Source organism: Onychostruthus taczanowskii, unplaced genomic scaffold, assembly GCF_017590055.1.
Source record: "Onychostruthus taczanowskii isolate IOZ18803 unplaced genomic scaffold, ASM1759005v1 scaffold55, whole genome shotgun sequence".
NCBI lineage: Eukaryota > Metazoa > Chordata > Aves > Passeriformes > Passeridae > Onychostruthus > Onychostruthus taczanowskii.
In genome coordinates, this window is record NW_024503124.1 from 5170703 (window position 1) to 5190015 (window position 19313).

Consider the following 19313-nt stretch of genomic DNA (forward strand, 5'->3'; position numbering starts at 1 on the left):
GCTCCAGCAGCACATGGAGCCCAGGTGCGGCCTGTCCTCCCTGGAGCGACGCCACACTCACACAGGGACAGGGAGAGCCACCGGCGACGCAGAGCCGTGCCGTGGCTGTCGCCAATATCGGTGTGGGAGACAGGAGAATGCGTTCCAGGTGTGTGGAAAGGAGCTTCTCCCCATGAAATGTGCTGGGAAGGAACCTCTGCCGACGCCTGCAGTGAGGGTGTGCGCTGAGGAGCTGGGAGTTGCACCAGCCTGGCAGTTTAAAGCCCTGCTGCCTTTCCTATCAGCGCTGTGCTCCAGTGAACAGCTCCGAGACTTTTCCCATGGAAACCCCCCTGTTCTGCCTCAGCAGCTCCTGCCCTGTGCACCCACCACGCCGGCGGGAAGAGCCGCCACCACCCCCTGCTCGGGGAGCACCGGGAGCACACAGCAAACTTTGGGCACTCAACAAGTCCTCTCCGCACACAGTCAGGGCCAAAAGATCAATATTGACACTTTAGATGATTTCTCTCAATTTGTTTTTTCTTCAATTGTTGGGGCAAAGTTCCACTTTTCCAATATCTTGGGTTCTCGGCTAATAGAAACAAATAAAGTGAAAGCTTCTGTCCACAATGGGTGAGGAGCATCCATTGTCAGCAGGCGCTAATCGGATTAAATTGGCTCCTGGCTCTATTGCTCGGGGATAACTCACTCCTAAATTTTTTCCCATCTCAAGGGGATGGGCCATTGTTGCCTTTCCCCCACTCTTTTTTTTTTTTTTCCCCATTTAAATCTGACAGATAGAAGGAGGAACGGCTGGAGCTGACGGCGGTGCCTGGGGAACAAAGAGCGGAGCCCAGCCCGGGGCTGGTGCCGGCCCCCAGGCTCTGTTCTCGGCCACAGCCGCTCGGGCATCGCCGCCGCTGCCCTCTGGAAAACGCATTTAAAGCCCGGACGCGGCCAGGCAGGGAAAAAAAAACAAAAAAAAAACGGCATCGCCGCCGCTGCCAGGCAGGGGAAAAAAAAACCAAAAAAACAAAAAAAAAAAAAAAAACCACCAAAAACCTGCGGCTGTCCACGCTCAGGTCGCTCCCCATTAGCATTTTAATCCGTATCCCTGGCACAGCCCCTTGGAAGGAGCGGCGGCAGCAGCCGCGTTCCGGCCAGCAGCCCGAAGAGAGAGGCGGCCTTAAATAATGCCACCTTCGGAGGGAGGCCCCGCCAGCCGCCAGCTACATTTTGCCCGGAGTCTGATAATTTTCAAAGCTATTGGCAACCTGGGAATTTTCCTGCCTTATCACCAGGGCTCAGCTAACTTCACTAACACTAATCAGAGCTGGAATCATTCATTCAAGGATTGCATGATCATGTTTTTCTTTAGCGGTGACAGCTGCCTGAGCCGCATTAGCAATGCAGATGAGTCAGCCTAATAGGTTAATGCAGAACACGCGAAAATTAGGTTTAATCCCCAGTGAAATAATCTAACATTTTCACATTTCTTGATGTTGGGATAGAGACATTGGTGGTGACTCAATTAGGTGTAATGTAGATCAAAGCAAATTTACCTTCTGGCTGAACCTTCCCCGTAGTTTAGATAGAAGAATATAAGGGTTCTTTACTAATTGGCCAATGGCTGTGGGGAGAATTACACGGAAAGTGCAGGAATCGCGCCCGGATCGGGGTCTGGAGCGGGGCACGGCCGGGCTCTGCCAACAGAGCAGCCCCTGCTCCTCTCCGTGCCGCGCTGGCAAATGAAGACGTCTGGGGGCTCTTCTGTAGTTTTATTTTACTCCCCCCGCCGCCTCCCCCGTTCGTTTTTAATGTCCCGTGCCGCAATATCCCCGGCGAGGTTTGAAAGACCTTGTGTGATAAAAGGAGCGTATAAAGGAGAGGAAGAACCCCACCCACCGGTGCGCGCCCGTCTAATGTTTTCATTCCCGGGGAATAACATATCAAACAGCAATCGCTTTCAGTCATAAAGGGAGGGGAACAAAAAATTACATGCCCTCAGTTGCCAAATTATTTTTTTGCCTTGACATCTTAATTCTTAATCCTTGTGTGTGGTCAAATCAGCCTACTATAGACAACCAATCAAGCAATTATTCCTAAATTATATTTGCCCAGCTCACATTGATTGGTTATTCTTTTCTTATTGGGTAAGCTCATTAATTCCGAGCAGCTTGCTTATTATGCTTTCCACATCATTTTCCTTCGGAGCCTATCTACTCACACCAGCCTGCTGATGTTTCAAGATGCCACGCAGAAAAAAAAGGCCGAGTGATCTATTGCATTGTCTCTTCCAGCAATTACAATTCACATTGCTGATTAACTTTGATGTGAAAACTAATGAGATAAGGCAAGTTATCAAGGCGGACCTGATCGTCATCTCATTTATAGAGCATTTGCCATCAGTGAATGACAAAAACTAATGAAGATGTATCTGACAGCAGGCTGAGCCGCGGCCGAATTTCGTTTCTCATCAGCGAGTGCTCTGCTTCGAACTCATCAGTCTATCTGAAACATGTGGAAATTAGCTTAATAATGAAAACACTTCATCCAAATAGACAAATGTTTACATTAAAACAGCTACGTGATAAATAGATGTTAAAGATTTTATGCCTTCTTGAGTCTAAACAATGGAGCACAAAATATGTTCTCATATTCACTAAATCATGCCCATAAAGCTCCCTCCCCACGTGCCGCCGCCGTACCTGCGGGCTCCCCTCTCTGTGGCTCACGGAGATTGCGGGGCTGCGGCTCCAGCGCTTCGGGCTCCAGCTCAGGGATGCCCGTGCCAGGACTGGGCAGGGAGAGGGGGGCTGGCCCTGCCCACACCTGGGGCGCACGGCTCCCAAAAGCAGCTTTTTTTGGTGCTTTTTTTACTCAGAGGTGCTGAGCTGTACACTGACATTTACCCAGAGTAGAAAAGGGATCCGGTTTGACCCCACCGGAGTGTAAAGTACAGGCATAATTCATGCAAACACAGCAACGCTTCTTTCCTGAGCCGTCACCAAAAAGCCGCCTGCAGTATCAGTCTAGTTTAGAAATGTTGTGATAAAAGGGAGGCAGGCAGAGCTGCTCCCATTTTTAATATTGTGGCTTTGGTATCTTTATTTATAAGAGACTATTTCATATTTGTCGGGCACTATTTCACACGCTTCTGCTATGTCCAAACGTATCCCCAAGATGTTTTCGTATCTGGAACAAAATATTCCTCCACAATACTGGTATCAGAACAACACTGTTTTTAATAAAAAAGACAGGCATCTGCAAGGCAGAAGGGTGAAACTCTCGCTTCAAAAATTATTCTAAAAACTGCGATACTTCAATTAAAATAAAGAATTGGTAAAATATTCTCTTCCTTTACCATGATATTTCCCTCTCCCTGAAAAATCTATACGGACAGGCTATAAAGCATTGCCTCCTCCAGGAAAAAAACCCAAACCCAAGCAGGTTATCCCCAACGTAAGAGGAACTCTAAATTTGATTTAAAAAAAAAAAAACAAAACGATTATCCGAGTGGACTGGAGAGAAAAAAAAAATTAATAAAACAACCTTAAAAAAAAAAGAGAACCTTTGCAGAAAAGGCACAGGATCTCCTATAAATCCCGCGCAGCGACGGCTCCGTGCACACACGTGGAAAAGCCGGCTGGGCTGCCGGCGGGTCGGGCGCAGCGCCGAGGTGCCCCCAGCCCCTTCCCTCCGCCCGGCACTCCCCGCATCCCCTGGCTCGGCCGGGAGCACATCCCGGGGGCGGCCCCGAGCTGCCCCGGCCCCGGGCTGCCCCGGCATTGTGCGGCGCAGATTAGCCCGCACAAAGGGCCCGCATCCCGGCTAAGTTAAAAGAAAAGCCTGCTAGGAAGCGCCGGCGACAAATTACTACTTCAGCGCTGGATTAAATGTAAAAGCCCTTCACAGAGCTGCAGATAAATCCTGCGCGCTAGAAGGAACCATAAAAGTACTTGCTCAAGAGCTACAGGCACAAGTGGAAAATTGACCCCAAAGATTTTTTTTTTTTTTTTTAAAGTAGCCGAAGTTTATAAAATTTCTGCCGACGCGGGGAGAGGGTCTCGGCAGCGCGGCGCTCCCGGCTGCCGCGGCCGGGCACCGGAGCTGGACACGTCTGCGGCCACCGGAGCGAGCATTCCGTGAAATCCCAGCAAGGTTTGCTTGGTGCCTCGGAGGGCTTTTGCTTTGTGTGTCTCTTGTTTGTTTGATTTGCGTTTTGTCGGGTTTTTGGTCGGGTTTTGTTTGTTTGGGTTTGTTTTTTTTTTTTTTTTTTTTTTTGTTTTGGTTTGGTTTTTTTTGTTTTTTTTTCCCCTTTTTACCCAGCTAACGAAGCAGAATGTTTTCGCTTCCACCCCTCGCACACAGAGCGGGAAAGCACTGCTCCCATCCATCCTCACCTCCCTTTTCCCCGCGTTCCTCCCAAGCCTGCCCAGCACGGCCGGGATGCTCCGAGCGGGCAGGACGCCGCCGCCTCCCTCCGGTGCCTGACAACACGCGTCACCTGGGCACGGTTCTTCCCTCTCTGGCTGCACAGCCATTGTTTTACATTCCTGGAGTGCCAGCCCGGCCACGGCAGCGGCCCTGTTGGCCGCCCCGGTGTGTATCTACGTGTGCCCGCACGGAGGGACGGACGGCGAGAGGAATGCTGCTCCTCCCTCCCCCTCCCCGGCCTTTATCCCGGCCGCCTATTTTAATAAATAATTATAGGCAGCTAAAGGATTTGTTCATTCCAAAAGGTCTCCCCTTCACATTTCTCAGAGGTTCAGCTCAAGGAGACACCATGATAATAAGGCTGACTCGGGATCCCTACTCCACAATGTCATTATGAGCTACCATTTAAAATGGGAAAAAAAAAAAAAAAAAAAGTCTGTATATACCTAAAAGCTTTACAAGGTTAGTGTCTCAGCTTGGGGAATATTTAATGCTGCTGGGAAAACAGCACTGCTGCTCTGAGGAGGAGGAAAAGGGAGAAAAAAAAGCCACAACGAGAGAAAAATCCTTTCTGAAACACAAGCCTAGAAAAAAGATGTTGGGAGAAAAAAGATGTTGGGAGCGAGCACGGAGATCATTTGCATTTCCAATGACTAGGACTAATCCTCCGCTACCACGTTTATATTTTCTTATTACTTTTCCTAATTGTCTCCTTTTTTTTTTTTCTTTTTTTTGCTTGTAGCTTTTCCTCCCGTCTCTGTTCCCAGCTCCTCAGCCCGTTATTGTCTGGCTCGGGGCTGGATCACCCGGGGCTGCTCCAGCCCCTCCACACTGCCCAGGCCCCAAGCTGGGAAAGCCTGGGTGCCCCACACACACACAGAAGAGCCTGGGTGACCCGCCAAGGAGCTTGCCACTGTTAGGGTTTGTTAAGAAACATTTCTGGGGGCAAGGAAGGGCTTTTTGTCTGGTGCCTGGGGCATGGCGCAGGCAGAGAGCAGCCTCAGCAGTGTCCCATCCCCTCAGGATTCCTGTCACCCCACAAAAGTCGCCTTGGGCTGCCCTGGGATTGGCAGGGAGTGGAGAACAGACCAGCCTGAACCTCTCAGCAGAGAGACAGCACCCACCCGGGGGGCTGTTCCCAAAAACCCGCGCTCCCCGGGCAAGGAGCACGGTGTGATCCCCAAATCCTGCTCCAGAGGCTCTCAGCTCCGAGCATCGCCCAAAAACGGGGCTGTGTCTCACCCCCAGCTCACAGCCTCTGTCTCCGACGAGGAAATTGCACAACTAAATGCCTGCTCGAGACCAGCCACTAAACCGCTCCCACAGTATTAGCCTAAAATTTGCTAATAGTGGCTCTTTCACATAAATTAAGTGATAATGAAAAAAAGCCTCCCTTTGAATTTATATATATTTCAGCAGAGAATAATGTTTTATTTAAAATAGTTACAGCGTGCCTTTTGATTTGGAGTTTAAAGTAAATAATATTTGTACATCTAAAACATACTCAAGACAAATGAAAAGCCTCTAGATGCTTTTGTATGAGATGCTGAAGAGCTCTACAAACTTAAAAGCACAACCTCAATTAAGCCCATCTTCATCTGGAAAAAAAATTAGCAACTGAAAGCTGAATATATTAGATAATGCACACTTGCAGGAGAGCATTCTCTTAGCAAAAAATTCTTGATAACCAACCTAAAGCTGGCCTTCGAGTTGCTCGATGCTAATTTTGTTTGAAACTGTTTAACTAACTCTGAATAGATATCCATATTCAACAAAGACATAATTAATGGCAACCTTTTCTTCTGCTTAGAAGACATCATAACAAGCAGAAAAGTACAAAAAGATTTTTATAGTAACTAATTTAAGGACAAAGGGTTGACCTCTAGCATTTCATTAAATAAATGGAGCGAATGAAAGAAGAGTGACAGTATTCATCCTTGTTCAATTCAAGCAGCCAATTTCAAAATGCAAATCATAATCTGCAGATGTTGGAGCCTGATATATTTTTTTAAAATATCATTTGTTCAATTTAAGAACATCAGACATTTGAATTTTAAATTAAAAAAAAAAAAAAAAAAAAAAACAACAAACCAAACCAATTCCCAGCTCCAGGTTTAGGCGCAGCGTGACTGCACGCTTGGAGCCGGGGTCTGCCAGGGCTTTCCTCCCTCCCCACCTCCCCAGCCATTCATTTTAGACATTACTCTCCAAACCTTTTAATGGAGAAGTTCTGCTAAGGTGCACATTATTCCTGATTAGCACAGCTGGCCGGTGCTGCTGCCTCTGCAGCCGGGGATGACCGAGAGCAGCTCCAGAGGAGCCCGGCCACGGCTCCATCCTCCCTCCCCACCTGTGGGCACCCTGCTCCCGTGGCCAGGCCGTGTCCCACGATGGATCCTCCCTGGATGTGCTGCCATGGGGCTGCTGTGGCACAGGGAGAGGTGTCCTGGCCCTGGTCCCCATGGGCGGCAGAGCCCCAGAGCTCCTGCCCAGGGAGGTGACCAGAGCACAGGTGGGGACAACACAGGAGGTGAGCTGACTGTGAATTTGGGAGCAGAACCCCAAATCTCCAGAGCCAGGTTTTCTTTCAGGTTTCAAGGGAAAGGAGGAGATTTTGTCTGGACCATGGATGATCTGCAATCCTTTAGCAGGGGAGGGATGAACTCTCAGTCCAGCTTGGCACACACCTGTTCCATGGGGCTCTGGGGAAGCCAAACGTGTGCCAAGGCACAGGGGGGAGCCCGGGGCAGCAGCTCCAGGTCAGTGGGCATCACACACTGCGCTGAGTACAGACCCACAGGAGGGCTTCCTTCCTCATTCCCTTCAATCCCCTGGGAGGGAAGGAAATTCACCTTTCTCTCCCGAGCAAAGGAAGCTCAGTAGTGACATTAAGGGACACTTTTAATGTGCCCAAGGGGACCAAAGGATGCGTGGCCATGCCTGACACAACAGCAGCATGAGTTCTTCCCTTCCCATTTCTACACCAGCTCCGACAGCTGTTTCCAGGTTTGCAGGGATAACCCACAGGGCCTGGCACTGCCGAGCCTGGACAAGTGTGGGGTTTGGAAATGGCTCTGGAAGTGCCAAGGAAATGGATGTTTGGAAGTGTTTTTGGAGAAGCATGAGATTTTAAAATTTATTTTGGGCATTGAAACACACAGAAGTTTCTGGCCTCACTGAACTGGGCTGTAGGGCACAGTGGACGACACTGACATCTCCTCAGCGAGCAATTCCCTTCCTTCCTTCCTTAATAAATGGAAAAGATCCCACATTCCCACCAAAGGGCCCCTAGTTACCGCTAAGTTACAGTACAGCACAACCTCTGCAAAGGCATGTATATTAATTAAATTGCTGCTGATTAGGACCCATCAGAGTGCGCAGAGAGGGACTGAAATAAAAGCCCAGGAGCATCCCTGGGGAGAGGAGAGCAGCAGCTCAGCCTCACCCCGAGCAGAGCAGAGCCATTTCCGAGAGGCCAAGCCCAGTTTTGTCCCAAGCCCTTCCCAAAGGCCACGAGCCCGAGCCCATCCCGGCCCCAGTGGCGCTGGGCACGGGCAGGAGGAAGGGCAGGGCTTTGCCAGCCCTCCTACACAAACAGACCCTGCAGCTGTCGCAGGGCAAAATAAATGACTTCCGGAGGTTATGGAGAATAAATGAATCCATTCAGCCATGAGTGAAGGGGACATTGTTTTCCCCCTCGAAAAAAAAAAAAAATCCCTCCCCAACAACCTATATATTAAGGTATCAATGAACAACAAATTCATTCAGTTATGACACAGGAAATCTAAAGCAGAATGGGCTGCAAAACAAACTCGATTTATCTGCGCCACACACGCAAGAGGAAAAAATGCCTCTTGTTGGCTGCTCTGCCAGGGCTAGGGCTCCTCTCGAGGATTCCAGCCACACACAGAGTGTTTTCTGCCGGTGCTTTAGCGGTGGCTGCGAACTTCTGAGATTAAGATTGTTCCCTTAGGTTTATCCTCTTCAGGGACAACGAGTGCACAATACGCCTTTGGAACGCATTTAAAGCCAGGCTGCAGATGCACATAATCTCCATCCTCCTGCACCACAAACAGGAGATGTGGAGGATTGGGGTTATTTTTGTTTTGTTTTGTTGGTTTTTTTTTTTAAAGGAGAATTACTCATTCAAAGAAAAAACGAGTTTTCACTGTGGAAAGCTTCATTTTTATATTAGAAAAGAAGAGGCAAAAACTAAAAGGCAGGTTTGAGCCAGACTTGATTTCTCAACACAAGGCAGTAGCTCCCTCCTCTCCCAGCTCTCAGCAGCAGCCCCGAGCCCACCCAGGGGACCCCATCTGCTCCACCACACGTCTGGGCACCAGGGGACACCCTGACCCCGGGAAGGACAGAGGGACAGTGCCCTTTCTACCCTTGGCACCGCCACGGACCCGCTTCCCTGAGCCCACTCCCCTTTGCTGTCCAGCACTACAAACCCGAAACGTGGCTGAGAAACAAAGCCCATCCTCCTCTTATTTCCAAAACATTTATGCTTAGCTGTTTTCCCCAAGTAACGTTAAAAAAAAATCTCTTAAAAATGAGTGCAGCGGGTCAATCCTGCTGTAGAAATGGAATTGGTACCCAGCTGCAAGGAGCACTCGGCGTGCAGGGGAATAATCCAAAAGGTTTTAATTAGGCAAAGCAGCAATAAATGAAGGAATATGAGCTTGGATGAGAACACTCAAACGTATAAATAACCGGGAAAGGCGAGATACGGCGACGCTTGGAGGGGGAGATCCCCCTCCTGCCAGGGAGCCCCAAAACAAGGCAGGGCACAGCGTGCCCCCTCCCAGCCCCCGGGGGCTCTGCAGGAGCAGCATCCCGGGCGCAGCGGGGCGCATTAATGCGGAGCACATCCCCGATCCCATGCGCACGGCCAGCAGCCCACCCCTTCCGTCAGCCGCTGACTTCCTCCGCGTCCCGGACAGCTGCACGTCTGTCCGGCTGCGGCTGCCGAGCCCGTGCTGCCCGCGGTGCTCGGCTCCGGAGGGGTCCCCGACAAAGGCGGGATGCGCCGGGCGCGGGGCTCCCGGCCGCTCCTTAGGAAGCAAGTCACGCTCCCGCGACAACTGCTCCTCTGTGCCTGTTTGAACTGTCCCTCCCAATTAGCAGTAATAAGGGACTCTGTAAAGATGAGCAAACACAGCGCATTCATTAGTCCCGGCGGCCCCCGCCCTCCCTGCTGGCAGCCCCGGGAGATCCCCAGGGCACCGCTCCCGAGGATGCCGAGCGCATCTCGCCCGGCCCCAGCGAGCGCCGGCAAAGGCAAATTAATGACGAGTCGCTCGAAGAGTTTGCCCGGAAATTATTTTATTCTGCCCAAGAATTGATTACTCCCGGCCTGGAAATATGTCCAAATCAATACACCGAAGCTCAGGACAAAAAAAAAGACATGCTCTAGCCCCATTTATTTATCCACTTTTTTGAGGAATGGCACATAATTTACTGGGTCGGAATTGCTAAGCCTTTCCAGAGGGAGGACTAATGACCAGCTGTAGGAAAGCAATGCCTCCCATCCATCTCCCAGGCGAGTCACGAGTCCCCACACGCCTGCTGGTGATGACCTTGGCAGTGGCCAAGACACCCACGGTGACAGAACGTGCCTGAGGCCATCATCAGGCAGATGGATATGGAAGTGAAACCTGTGGGTCGAGGCACTCACCAAAGGAAATGCTTTTAAACCTCCCCAAAAGGATGACTGGTGAGTCCCTGCACACCGTGTTCCTGCCCGGCCAGCTGGAAGCAGGCTGGAGCCACCAGCGATGCTCAATGTCCACCACAAACACTGGAACAGCTTGGGCAACACCTGTGCGGCCAGCCCAGCACTGCAGGACAGTAACCTGCGTTACCCAGGGCGTGTGCACTCAGCTCCCCAAAGCAAATGGCACCAGGGACACCACGGGACAAGGACACTGAGCCCCAGGCCTGGGGGAGATGGCAGCAAAGGCTCCCTGAGTGCCTTGCGGGTGACACGCGCCCGCCAGTGCGCCCCATTTGCCAACGCTCTGCATGCTCCACGGGGTCCTGCATTTTCCAGGGCATTAAACCCTATCCCCCCTCGGAAAGCTCGGTGGCAGCTGTCATGCTGCTCACGGGGGGTGGGCGGGAGGGCTCCTGCTGCACACCATCAGTGTCACTCCCGAGCTGTGGCGGGTGAAGGACGAGGTGGCCTCGGCGGCCCCGGGAGCTGCCAGCACCAGCACTGAGGTGCAGCCACAGCAGCACATCTGCATGGACACTCACGGGGCCTCTGCCACCCATGGAAAGGATGCTTCTGACTGTGTTAAAACAGGGGAACTCAAACCTTTCTGCTTGCTGTGAGCCCTTCAAGCAAACATCTTCATGTAAAACAGGCGTGAAGCAGCAGAGCACTGCAAAAATCCAAATCCAGGGCTTGCTGGCTTCCCCTGGCAAACCCCTTCCTACCCAGGCGGCTGCAGACATCTCTGAGGGCATTGTGTCCTCAGGCCTGGGCAGCCTTGGGCTGGCAGAGAATCCCCCTTGGCCCCATCTCACAGATGAGAGATGCTAGGGCAGGAGAGGGAGCCTGAGGAAAGAGCAAAACGCAGCAGGCTTTGCAGCAAACCTTGAACCCCAGCTCAGAGGCAGGGCAGGGAGAAGAGTGAGTTTGCACGCAGAGAGCCCAGCCATGCTCTGCCTGCCTGGCACTGCTGGCGAGCCCGAGCCCCCCAGGCTGAGCCCACGGCCAGGGGCTCCGGGCCAGCTGGGCGGGGTGGCTGCAGCCCACACCCTCCTTCAGCTGCACTTGGCTCTGCTCACCGAGGATTTTTCTAGACTGAAACACTGCTGCTCCCCCATTCAGAACGGGAACATCTGTGAAAAGGGATCATTCATAATAAACTTGTGAGTGCTGGGTAGGGGAAAAAAAAAAATACTCGTCCTGGAAAACAACACGGCCTTTATTTTTCGGTGCGGCCGCCTGAGCCTGCAGCAGCCTGGTGGGTGGGGCAGGGAGGGCTGGGGGGCTCAGCTCATCCCCCTGCACCCCCAGCCTGCAGAGCTCCCCAGGCACAGCCTGGTGCAGCGGGACAGGACAGCAGCACCGAGGGACACACGGCCCCATTCCTTCGCTCGCCTCCCTCACAGCCCGACAGGCACAAATCCCCCCGCGTGGCAGCGACACAAACGAGTTTTATTGCTCAATAAAATATTTGAAACAAAATAAATGGTTTTGTCAAACACTATATCTCCTCAAATAATAATGCACCAGCTCACCAGGAAAAACAACCGACATTCATATTCTGTGGCAAAGGTTTATTTCGCCTCCCGGAGGAGAGGGGAACGGGCATCTCGATTCGGAATTCAGACACTGTATGGGAATACAGTAACTATAGTTCTCAGAGGGTTTGTGTAAATGCCAGCAAAACAAACCCCAAATCAAATTTATTAGCTGGTGGAGATCTCTAACAATCTTACACAGTGACTGATGAAGCCGTCGGGGAATTCCTTTCAACATTTAGTGATTTAAAGCCTCTACAGAAACTTCATTGTCTGCTCCAAGACAGAAAGAGTTCCTCGGTATCCAGTGCTGCTCCGACAGCAGTACTGGGGTGGGTGATATTGCCAACGTGTGCTTTCTTTCATCTGGAAACATTACCGGGAATCCTAACATCCTGTGGAGTCCCGTGGAGCACCATAAAGGGAGGAAGCACAAATGAATTAAGAACAGCAGCCTGTGTCCTGAAAGGCCTGTCTATATTTTGATGGCAAGGGTGGGATGTTCACTTCTGCCCTGAGCATCTTCCAGAAACAACGTGGATGTCATTCCCTGTCACTCCCCACATGGATCAGCCACTGGACACCCGCAGTCTGCTCGGTATGGACAGGGCAGAGCTGCAGGTTTTGGACACAGCCAGCTCCCACCAAAGCGCCGGGCTTGCTGTGCCACGGTGGGTCAGAGCTGCTCTCTGGGAAAGCACCAGGACTGGGAAAGCAGCCGGGCTCTGTCAGAACCCAGCACATCCCTCTGGGTGCCCTGGATGGCTCAAAATCCTGGCAGGGGCTCGGAGACCCTGGCAGGAATCCAAAGACACTTGGGAATTCGATCTCAACCCATGGAGCAAATTACCAACTTTATATGAAGAATTACAAGTCACAAAAGTTTAAGCAGCATAACAGTAGTTGTCACAGGGTAAAAGGTGGAATTGTGAAGAATTTTACTATGGGGGTCTAGGGGGACAAGATGGAGGGATTTGGGCGTTGTCCTGTTCTTCTCCCTTCTTCATCCTAGCCTCCACCTCCTTGGTGATGGTAGCACTCCAGGACTGGTTTAGGGTAGACAGTCACTGTCTAATATATGTGATAGGTATTGGGACATAACTGTAAATATCAAATAGGTAGTTTGTAGTATAAAAGACACCACCAGCCCGTGGGAGGGCAGTGTGCCTCAGACTGACCTGCAGAACACACCTCGGCAGGCCAGACAGAAAATGTTTTAGATAATAAATAACAAACAACCTTGAGAACGACAGCTGAAGGCTTCTGACTCCTTCTTCCACAGCTGGGTTGGGGAAAAGAGACTTTTAATACATCTCGGGGTCAGCTTGACCAGAGGAGATCCCGAGAGGGCTCCACTCCAGGAGGGGCAATGCCCTTCCTGAGGATGCCTGAGGGGAGGAAGGTGAAGGTGAAGGCACCCGGAGCACCCACAGCAGGCCAGCTCCCACAGCACTGCTTTTAAAAGCAAACCCTGAAATGCACAGCTCTAATTGCCAGGTTTTTTGTCATGCACGCTCATCACTGGGTCATTTGCATTTTAGCTGCTAAAATATCAAGGGGATGTTACTTAATCAATCACCACAGCTCACAAAGTCCTAAGTGAGAGAATATTTTTTTGATTGTCTCAGCTTGTATCTAAACATCTCACAAACCCGCCAGCCAGTTCTTCATTTCAATTAGGGCAATGCTGATCGTTAGCTAACTAATAAGGACCAATTTTCTGTCACAACTATTTCCTAATTAAATTCAAAACAGAGATTTCTAACCCAGATGGTCAGCAATGCTACAGATTTGTTTAAATTTGGTATCACAGTAACAAACTACTAATTAGGGTTTGTAAATACACCAATTCCCTCATGACTTAGTTGTTAGTAATGCATACAACCGGTTTATTAAAGCACTAATTGTGTCTGGCTTTACTTGGGCCTAACACATAATCCACTTATCACATACTGGTACCAACTCATTTTGAAGGGATTATGAATGAAATCATAAATGAGGTCTCGCATCCCTTTCCCGGTATGCTTAATAAAGGTTTGGTGTCATATTTAGATGACATATTTAGATTTTCTGCCTCTGATGAAGAACGGCCCTGCAGTGACGCTGACGCTCCATTCTCCAAAGGCTGCTTGACGAAAAAAGTTTCTGCCCCAGCTCCACTGGGCAGCAAATTGTCCCAGCAGCCAAGCCACTCGAAAGGAGCTCGGGTGTTTCCCAGAGAAAACACCGAATTGTTTATTTCCCGGGGCTGGGGCTGGCACTGGGGGCTCACAGGAGCCCCGTCCCTTTGCCTGGAGACCCTCACGAGCCTGGACCACCTTCCTGTAGAGGGATGGAGGGCACCAAACCTGGATTCCCTCCTGCCCTTGCAGAGGGACAGCCCTCTGGAAAAGACCCTGTTTTTTAAGGAGGGCTTTGTTCTGAGCAGCCCAAATGAGTGATACCCCACAGCCGGGGCGCTGACGCCCCTCGCCGCCGCGGCTTTATCAAGAGTGCACAAAGTAGGAAATAAATGATAGATAACTGTGAATTGCAAGGTTATGTAAACATGGAGGGGGTTCCAGAAGAATCCTATTAAACCATAAAAGAAAAGCGTGGATGGTTTATCACATCACTAAGACCCAAGAATGCATTAATAAATAGAAGAATAGATAACGAACCGTGGAGTACAAGGCTAAACTATCCGCTATTGTGAGGATCCTGTGACAGTAGAAACAATGAAGGGGAAGAAAAAAGCTTTGTTGGTCTGCCACCAGAACCTTGTAGTGTATCTTTTATAGCCAATTTTAATGAATTCACAGCACCTATCAGTTATTCTCTGCCCAAATCCCTCATTTTCCTCCCTCTTGAATGCAAATTCCCATGCTGCACTCTGCCTTCACCATGACTTCCCCCGTTAAACTCGGGGGCTCTCCGGGTTTCAATGGCCTTTCAGCCACAGCCAGAACAGGTTTCTGCTTTCATATTTCCAAAGGGTTTTCAGCAGGGTAACAAAAGTGGGGCTTAATGCAAAGCAGGAGTACCTCTGAGCCCTGCTGCATCCTTTGCTTCTTCCATGACAGGAGGGTGAATGCTCAGACAGGTCTGATTCAGCCCAGAGTGATGATGCCTAGACGTGCCTGCAAGGGAAAAAAAACCCCACACCCATGAAAGCTGCTGCTCCTCTTGCTGTTTTCCAGCCCTCTGCAAATAACACTGAGAATTGTTGGAGGGGACTTCATATTAATCCAAGAGATAGTACCCTCTTTGTAGACACTACTGAGACTCACTAACAGTTTATTTTCACTGCACTGAGGGGGTTTTATCATTAAATAAGGACCTGGGATACATTTACTGTAGATTACTTTTATTTTTACTGCAGCATCGTTAGGTACAGAGCACTGAGGAGACAGGGCTGACTACCACACGCTCTGCAGTAAAACCCCTCAGTCCTGCCTCCAGCAGAATCCAAAATCCTGATCGATTTCCACGTAAAAAATCCCAAAGACTCTGTGCTGCTGCGCTGGCAGCTCGGTGCAGCACTGACATCTTGCAGGAGCACAGACTTGACAAGGCTGGCAGAGGCAGGAGAAGGTCTGTGTTAAAGGTGGGGAATGTGGCACAGCACGATGGATGCCCAAAGTTTCAGAGTTCTTTTGGGGGCAAACCCCACCTGTAGCAGGTTCCTAAGGAGCCTGAACTGGGCCCAGTTTGAGGCTCACACCGGGAACTCCTCCTGCCTCCTTACTCTTCACATCCCCAGAGGATGGTGCAGGTAGGCAGGAGAAGCCAGCTGCCTTTCCTCACTCTGAGAAAATGGAATTAAAGAGACCTGAGTGAACCCCAAGCAGTAGGCGGAAATCTGGATTTTCCTTTTTCTGGACTATCCCCACTTGAGATCCCAGCAGCTCTTGGTGCCTGTCCCACCAGCACATCCCTGTGAGCTTCTGGGGGATCCTGCAGGACAGCCACACCACAGGGTCCCTTGTCCCCAGAGACAGGACAGGACGCCACCTCCCCTCTCCTTTGCTGGGTGCCAGAGGCGAGGCACAGGCAGGGAGGAGGCTGCCCTCCCTCCCCTCAGCCTGGAGCCTCTCTTCTGACCAGAGAGGAGCAGAGAGCAGGCGGCTGCTCTCCCAGGCACACTTCAGGCCAGTGAGGAGTACAGCCGAGTGCTCAACAGGCTCTGGAAATAAGTGGAAGTCAAATAAGTTTGCCACTCTTTGTCCCCCTTTCAATATCTAGCTTTGATCAAAATCCTTGGATACTCAAGTGGTTGTTGACTTAATGTAGTAATGAGACATAGCCTTAAGTGAGGCCATTTCCGTGCCCATTCAGGCTCTCTGAGAGCAAGGGATGCAGGAGGAAAAGCCTCTCCTGGTCTCTGGGAGCTGCAGCAGAGCCCAGAGCAGAGCTCTGGCTCCCAGGAGAGGTAGCAGGAAGGCCTGGTGGCCACAACTACACGAGGCACACTTAATATCCTTTTTGTGCAGCAGAGCCTCGCTGGCATGGTGCTGGGTGACACCAAGAAATCCACTGGAAATGCCTGCTCCAAAAGCTGCAGCAGGTGGCCAACTCCAGTGGGGCCTGGACACCAGACAGCATTGTCACCATCGTCTCCTCCTGGAGACCACTGGGGAAGAGGGTGGCACCATCCCAAGGACATGGACTGGATGGTCCTACAGGCCCTTTCCAACCGAAAGGGCTCTGCGATTCCCTGGGGCAGGCTACCGACCTGAGCAAGGCAGGAGGGAGGGAAGAGCCCAGGAGCCCTGAGAAAAGTAAAAATTCTCCAGGTGACGGGGAGCAGCTCAGCCAATTAGGATTTTAATTCCCCTCGTTATGCACAGCCAGTCAATAAATTCTGCACCAAGCAGCTGCTCTAATTCTTAAGCCCATTAAGCCCTACATCTGATAGGCGGGCGGGAGGGGCTGCCACGGGGCACAGACGGTGCTCCTCGAGATATGAAACATTTCCTCTCGTGCATCTGGGTCACCCCACCCAGCCCCACTCCGAACGGGTATTTTATGGAGGCAGCAAGCTAGAATTTATATAAATATCCTGCCAGAGACACACACACCACATATGGAGAGAATAAAGAGGTGGCTGGATGAGATGCGGTGAGGGAGCGCTGGCACTGCAACGAAGCAGGAGAGTGGAGCTGGAGGGGAGAGTCCGGGATGGAGCAACAGGATTTGGGTGTCTGAAATGGAGGGAGATGGTCCCAAAGAGCTGGGCAGGGAGCCAAGAGGGAAGAAAAGCAGGATCAGAGATGCAAGGAAAGAAGAAAACTCCTGGGGCAGTATGGCAAGCCCGGAGAGGGCTGGCTGCCTCTGAGGTGGGAGGAGGCCAGGAGCCACAACAACAACAATTCCTGGAGCGAAGGGGCAGATGGCTGTCTCGGAGGTATTCCCCCCACTGCAGAGATGAAAGGCAGGAGAGAAAAGGGAATACACTGGGAGTGGAAAAGCCTTTGGCAGCCAAGACGGTTTTGCTTGTTAATTGGCAACAAGCTAACACATTAATTACAAGCTAACACATTAATTACAAAGTTACTGGATGGTCAGGAAAAACACTGGCAGCAGAGCAATTCGCATTCCTCCAGAGACTGAACAGAGCCTGCTCTAGGAATGCTGCCTCTGCCCACTCACATCCAGGATCTGAGCACCCCAAGGCCTCAGAGCCAGGCAGAACATGAACAGGGATTAAAAACCATCCCACCTTCAGCTGAGATCTCACTCATCTCAGATTAGTGTAAAAGATTAATTGCAGGACATGTACATCCAGCCAAAATTTATTCTCTTTTCATCCCTTAGACACAAATTTGAAAACAAGCTGCCCACTGCACAGCAGGAAAGCACCAGGCCTCCAAGGCTCTGCTCTCCCTGTCAGCTCCACAGGGCTCTGGATGAGAGAGCAGCGACAAGCCCTTAAGCCATGATCAAGGCAAGGGGCACAAATGAAAGTTTGCTCGACTCTGTGAATGCACTGGCTGCAATGAGTCTGCTCCTCTAATCCTATCCAGCCCCAAAACGTAATTTCCTACTTGGAAGGCTGGCTGGAGCCATTCATGTCTCAGCCCCAGCCAACTCCAAAGTCTCTCTTCCAGGCTGTTCCTGGCCTGGAAGCCAAACACGGGTTTATTGTCGGGAATCAAACGCAGCCTTTGGCACATGCTGGCAGTCGCGGCTCTCCAAGCCTGGCACACGGCTCCCACAGGGCAGGGACACGGCACTGCCCGGAATCCCAGTGCCAGGCTGTGGGCTGGGGGGCTGGCCAGCCCCAGCAAAGCCCCTAGGACTTCCCCCAGGTCCAGCACAGACCCTCTGCTCCCCAACCAGCCAAAGGGAGACACAGCAAAGCTCCGGACAGCTGCTGGAGCACCACTATCAGCAGTGCCCCCACTGATCTCAAGTGGAAGAATATTTTGCTTTTCCCTGAACCTCCCAGCAGCTGGAAGGTTGGTGCACTTTGGTTTGGATTCAAAATCTTCTTCCCGGAAGGAGCTTGTGGGTTCAAAAGCTCCAGTATTAGGATGAAATTCTTCCCTGTGAGGGTGGTGAGGCAGTGACAGAGTTTTCCCAGAGAAGCTCCATGTGTTTATTGCAACTCCTGCAAACAGCACTAATAAGTTTGCTAATAATGGCACAGATCAGTGGCTGCTGCTGGTAAATTAATTAGGAACAGCATCACTGTGCTCTGATTAGTTGCCATCCTTCCACCTTGTAATTTTGTCACCAGCTCACATTTCAAACGCCACTAGAAGCCCACTCGAGCAAGCCCATCCAGAAGGGGGGACCTGCAGTGCTGAGCACATGCTCAGAACTGAGAGAAAATGGCTTGAAAACCTTCAGAGCTTGTCAAGGCCAGTTTATTCAAGGTAATTAATCTGTCGTTTTAAGAGCATTATGTATTTCCTGCACAAACCAGCTGGCAACACGACGCCGCTGCAGAAGCATCTCAGTGTAGCGGGCCCCAAGAACGCGAGGCTCAGGGATCAGCCTTTCCCCTCCCAAAGCACGGCTTCAGCTGGAAATTCATGATTACGTGGATTGGCTCCTCTCCCTTGCCTGCTGGGGTTTGAACTCAAGGCTCTCTGTTTCCTCGCAACTGTGAACACCAGGAATTAAGTGAAAGTTTTAATTCCAAAGGCCACTGAACACTACAGATCCAAGGAATGCACCTCAAAGGCTGCAGTGACAGGAGCCAATACTCCAGATCTGGAACTGCAGCCCTCACCACCTCAGCTGTGGCAGCAACACAGATGGGAGCACAGAAATCTTTCCGTCACTTCTGATTACCCAAGTTAATAATTTAGCAGGAAATGAGGTTCCTGTGGGCCATTAGTATTAATTATTCCGCGATGCCCCGCCCCTGAGGAGAGACTGAAGACACTGTGACGCACCCAGTGATGCACTGATGTACCTCCTGTCCACTGTCCACCTGCAGCAGAGAGAATTTTAATTGCCTGGGACCAAAAGAGCCTTCTGAGGTTCTGGGGGAACAGGCAGCAAACCCTGCTAGGGCCGTTCAGATGCTTGGCGCACTCATGGTGCAATCCCCGGGTGCCACCACAGCAAATGGAGATCAAAAGCAACAATAGTCTGCAATCAAGGATATCTGCATAATAGTTTTCCTGAAGGATGTTTGTGCAGGTGAG

General features: G+C 50.9%; 1 long non-coding RNA gene across 2 annotated transcripts in view; it reads right to left on the reverse strand.

The window, feature by feature from the left end:
- The window catches only part of LOC121342677, a 67953-nt gene that overhangs the window by 23114 nt on the left and 25526 nt on the right, over positions 1–19313 (reverse strand). The gene's annotated exons all lie outside the window — the stretch shown is intronic.